Source organism: Labrus mixtus, unplaced genomic scaffold (genome assembly GCF_963584025.1).
Source record: "Labrus mixtus unplaced genomic scaffold, fLabMix1.1 SCAFFOLD_51, whole genome shotgun sequence".
Lineage (NCBI taxonomy): Eukaryota > Metazoa > Chordata > Actinopteri > Labriformes > Labridae > Labrus > Labrus mixtus.
The window spans coordinates 180,001-185,000 of NW_026870359.1; the positions used below are offsets into that span (position 1 = coordinate 180,001).

At 42.8% G+C, this 5,000-nt stretch overlaps 2 non-coding genes and 5 pseudogenes across 2 annotated transcripts; all 7 read right to left on the minus strand.

Annotated features, from left to right (window-relative positions):
- Positions 1 to 3,474: 3,474 nt before the first annotated feature.
- LOC132971332 (5S ribosomal RNA) lies at positions 3,475 to 3,593 on the minus strand. Its single transcript, XR_009672623.1, has one exon. It is a non-coding gene; the product is annotated as a 5S ribosomal RNA (ribosomal RNA).
- A 122-nt stretch (positions 3,594 to 3,715) lies between these two features.
- Positions 3,716 to 3,834, minus strand: LOC132971077 (5S ribosomal RNA). The gene has a single exon (XR_009672394.1). It is a non-coding gene; the product is annotated as a 5S ribosomal RNA (ribosomal RNA).
- A 121-nt stretch (positions 3,835 to 3,955) lies between these two features.
- On the minus strand, positions 3,956 to 4,064 carry LOC132970652 (5S ribosomal RNA; annotated as a pseudogene).
- A 121-nt stretch (positions 4,065 to 4,185) lies between these two features.
- On the minus strand, positions 4,186 to 4,294 carry LOC132971433 (5S ribosomal RNA; annotated as a pseudogene).
- A 124-nt stretch (positions 4,295 to 4,418) lies between these two features.
- LOC132971416 (5S ribosomal RNA) lies at positions 4,419 to 4,537 on the minus strand (annotated as a pseudogene).
- A 122-nt stretch (positions 4,538 to 4,659) lies between these two features.
- On the minus strand, positions 4,660 to 4,768 carry LOC132970740 (5S ribosomal RNA; annotated as a pseudogene).
- A 104-nt stretch (positions 4,769 to 4,872) lies between these two features.
- LOC132970843 (5S ribosomal RNA) lies at positions 4,873 to 4,981 on the minus strand (annotated as a pseudogene).
- Between the last annotated feature and the right edge of the window lie 19 nt (positions 4,982 to 5,000).

The window sequence follows — 5,000 nt, forward strand, 5'->3', positions numbered from 1 at the left end:
TGATTGGTCTGTAGTTGTCCAGATTTTTATTGTCCCCCTTGTTTTTGTAAAAAATAGTAACCACCCCTTCCCCTAAACTTTTTGGTATATGTTTCACTTTTTCCATATATTTACTCAATGTGTTCACCAAGGGCACCAGCTGCTCTTTGAAAGCTTGGTAGAATTCCGCAGTTAGGCCATCGCTCCCAGGACTTTTGTTTTTGTTTAACCCCTCTAAAGCACTTCTGATTTCTCCCTCTGTAAACTCACAATCACACCACATTTTATCGTCCTCGCTTAGTTTTTTCTTTAAGGCACCCAAAGCTCTGTTCACACTCACGCTATCACACTCCTGTCTCGAAAACAGGCTTTCATAATAGCCCTTTACTATTTCTAAAATTCCCTTTTTATCTGTCACACTTTTACCTGCTTCATTTAATAATTCGTTTATTTCTGTTCTTTTTTGTTTTTGTTTTTCCAGACCTAAAAAAAAGGCTGTACTCCTCTCCCCCTCATACATAAATTGTATTTTACTCCTAATGGCTGCACCCCTACTCTTTTTAAGTTCAATCACTCCCAACTGTTCTTTTAAATGTATGTATTTTTCGACATCTACATTATCTACACTGTCAAGCGATGCTATTTCCTCACTTAGTTGTTTTCTCAAATTCTCTTCCTTTCTATTTTCTCTCCACTTTTTCTCTTTACTATAATTGATACACTTTTTTTTAATTCTGACTTTTACACTATCCCACCACACATTCATATCTTCACTCTCATTCCACTCATATCCCACATCATTCAACAATCTTTCCATACTTTTCACAAACATTCCATCATCCAGCAAGCTTGCATTAAAGCACCATATCCCTCCTTTACGTACATTCGTTTCTTTTCTAAACGTGATTTCTATTCCAGCGTGATCGCTCCACATATTAGTTTTATATTCAACTTCTTTAATCCACCTCACTACCTCGCATGTCACCAAAGCATAATCTATTCTAGATTGTTTTAATCTATTAAGTACAATTTGTCTCCTGGAGAACACCCTCTCCCATGGATGTAGCAATCTCCAAATATCAATGCATTGTTTCGTTATCATTATATCTTTAAGTGTCCCCCTGCTCACATCCCCCTTAAACACATTATTTTTTGACACATCGGTGGGTGTCATCGCCACATTAAAGTCACCGATTATTATACAATTCCTTTCCCACCATTTGCTTATTGCAATAAAGAACGTTTTCCTTTCTTTTTCTCCATTCGGTGCATATATATTTATGATTCTTATATTTTTCGTTTCATACACACAGTCTATTACTATTATTCTTCCTTCTTTGTCTCCATAAACCAAATTTACCCCTGTTACCCGACCCGTTTTGACTAAAACCGCCACTCCTCTCGCCCTCGACGTGCCATTGGAGCAGAAAATATGGCCCACAAAGTCTTTTTTTATGTCTTCCACCAGGGAATCATCCCACCTGGTCTCCTGCAGGCACAAAACGTCATTCTGCAAGGAAAGAATCGAATGTCTTTTTTCTTTGTTCCTTAGTCCATTCACGTTAATCGAAAATAAATTAAAGGCCATTATCATAAAAATAAAAACAAAAAAAACGGATTTACAGGGGTTATTGTCAGTCATTGTTTGTCCTTACATTTAAATTTTTTCACCAACTTTTTTCGTTGTCCAAGACTTAGTCTTTTTTGCGCACTCGCCAGTTCACCCACATCCATTTCGCTGTCCGTTTCATTGGGACTGGTGCTTTTACCCGTATTATTTAGCGTGATTTTTCTCCCTCCCGCCTGTCCAACACCACTCTCAGGCATCTCCCTCCCCTCTGTGCTCATGCTTACCCCCGGGTCTTCTGCCACGTCCCTTCCGTCTCCTTTTTTCCCTCTCTCGCTCGTTTTTCGCTGCTTCTGCTGTCCTCCCTCTCCAGCCAGCTCCGGCGTCTCCAGCTCGCACTCTGACGCCCGTTCTCCTCCGCTCTCTCTGCTCTGCTCCATTTCTCCGTCACTGTTCTCGTCTTCTCTGATCTCCTTCCTGCTTGCTCCGATCACCTCCTTCTCCTCCGCCTCCTCCTCGTACACCTCCTCCGCCTCGTCTTCATCCTCGTACACCTCCTCCACCTCGTTCTTGCTCTCCTCTCCGTTCTCACACTCACATTCATTTTCTCTTTTTTTACAGTTTGTGCATTTTGTGCTGTTCGCGCTGCACTCTCGCGCAAAGTGTCCCTGCACCCCACAGTTGTGGCACATAAATTCTGGACACTCTCTCAGGATGTGTCCCGGCTGGATGCACATCCTGCACACTTTTTGTTGTCTATCATGTATTACTCTAAAGTATTCGTTCCCCATCACAGTGTTAAACTTTGTGGAGTAAGGGAGTGACTGTACCTGGTCATTAAATCTGACCCGGACAAACCTCGTTCCGTCAGCTATCATTGTTCCAGGCCACATTCTGCGTTTTATTGGTGATGTCGGTTTCACTCCCCATCCCGTCAGCTTCCAAACTATTTCTTCATCTGTGATATACGCTGGCAGGTTTAAAAAAGACACCACCAGCTCATCATTATTTAGTTCTCTCGCCACGACTCTGGTCTCTCCGATCTTAAATCCATCCAGCAGCCTTTCCTTTCCTTTAATGTTGCTCACTGTCACCTCCAGTTTTTCAGGTCCCAGGGTTCTGCACGCCAGCAGGCCCCCACAGATCATTTTTATGTTGCTCATGACGTGATTTAGAGGAACTTTGTCTCCCACCATTTCAATGTTTAGTGTTAGTTTTCTCTCAAAAGACACTTTTGCTTCCTCTTTTTCTGCTCTCTCGCCACCTCTCCCATTCTCTGCATGCGGAGCAATCAGCCCGCCGCTCCTCTCTCTTCCTCTCTCTCCGTCATCCATTCCGTTCCCTGTTTCATTTGCCGTTTTCATCCGACCTTTTTGTCCGTCGTTCTTCTCGTTGTCGTTAAAACCATTCGTTTGTTTCAGTGCCATGTTTGTTTGTTCACGTTGTTGTCCGTTCTCTTTTCCTTTTTCCATCTCTCCAGTCCGTGGTCCTGTCATCTTTGTGATCCGTCCGTGTGAGTTTGCTCGCGACATACGAGCAAACATTCACAAAAAACAAAAATTCTTCACAAAATTGTGGAAAAAAAACAGGAAAAAAGGTGAAAAGAAAAACGATCCCCCTAACAGTCAGTGACTGCTGGGGGACATTCACTCACAATCTGAGGTATTTAAATAAATCCAAAGCGCATCCAAAAAAAAAACAAATTAGTCCAGCTGTCCTGCTCAGTACTGACACGTCAGCTCTCCTTCAGCACCACACAAACAATGACAGCAAAAGGGGCGTGTTCAGGGTGGTATGGCCGTAAGCCATTATTGTGTGCAGACAGGGGCCTTTTAAAGATGTCATGCCCTTGATTCTGGCTGAATTTTTGGACATGTGAATATGTCTCTCTATGATAAAAAAAAAACATATGATCAAAAAAATGAAAAAGCTTACAGCACCTGGTATTCCCAGGCGGTCTCCCATCCAAGTACTAACCAGGCACGACCCTGCTTAGCTTCCGAGATGGGATGAGATCGGGCGTGTTAAGGTTGGTATGGCCGTAAGCTGTTATTGTGTGCAGAAAGGGGCCTTTTAAAGATGTCATGCCCTTGATTCTGGCTGAATTTTTGGACATGTGAATATGTCTCTATATGATAAAAAAAAACATATAATCAAAAAAAATGAAAAAGCTTAGAGCACCTGGTATTCCCAGGCGGTCTCCCATCCAAGTACTAACCAGGCCCGACCCTGCTTAGCTTCCGAGATCTGACGAGATCGGGCGTGTTCAGGGTGGTATGGCCGTAAGCCATTATTGTGTGCAGAAAGGGGCCTTTTAAAGATGTCATGCCCTTGATTCTGGCTGAATTTTTGGACATGTGAATATGTCTCTATATGATAAAAAAAAACATATGATCAAAAAAATGAAAAAGCTTACAGCACCTGGTATTCCCAGGCGGTCTCCCATCCAAGTACTAACCAGGCCCGACCATGCTTAGCTTCCGAGATCGGATGAGATCAGGGTGGTATGGCCGTAAGCCATTATTGTGTGCAGAAAGGGGCCTTTTAAAGATGTCATGCCCTTGATTCTGGCTGAATTTTTGGACATGTGAATATGTCTCTATATGATAAAAAAAAACATATGATCAAAAAAATGAAAAAGCTTACAGCACCTGGTATTCCCAGGCGGTCTCCCATCCAAGTACTAACCAGGCCCTACCCTACTTAGCTTCCGAGATCGGACGAGTTCAGGGTGGTATGGCCGTAAGCCATTATTGTGTACAGAAAGGGGCATTTTAAATATGTCATGCCCTTGATTCTGGTTGAATTTTTGGACATGTGAATATGTCTCTATATGATAAAAAAAAAAACATATGATCAAAAAAAATGAAAAAGCTTACAGCACCTGGTATTCCCAGGCGGTCTCCCATCCAAGTACTAACCAGGCAAGACCCTGCTTAGCTTCCGAGATGGGACGAGATCGGGCGTGTTAAGGGTGGTATGGCCATAAGCTGTTATTGTGTGCAGAAAGGGGCCTTTTAAAGATGTCATGCCCTTGATTCTGGCTGAATTTTTGGACATGTGAATATGTCTCTATATGATAAAAAAAAAACATATGATCAAAAAAATGAAATAGCTTACAGCACCTGGTATTCCCAGGCGGTCTCCCATCCAAGTACTAACCAGGCCCGACAATGCTTAGCTTCCGAGATCGGATGAGATCAGGGTGGTATGGCCGTAAGCCATTATTGTGTGCAGAAAGGGGCCTTTTAAAGATGTCATGCCCTTGATTCTGGTTGAATTTTTGGACAAGAGAATATGTCTCTATATGATCAAAAAAATGTAAAAGCTTACAGCACCTGGTATTCCCAGGCGGTCTCCCATCCAAGTACTAAGCAGGCCTGACCCTGCTTAGCTTCCGAGATCTGACGGGTTCAGGGTGGTATGGCCGTAAGCCATTATTGTGTGCAGAAAG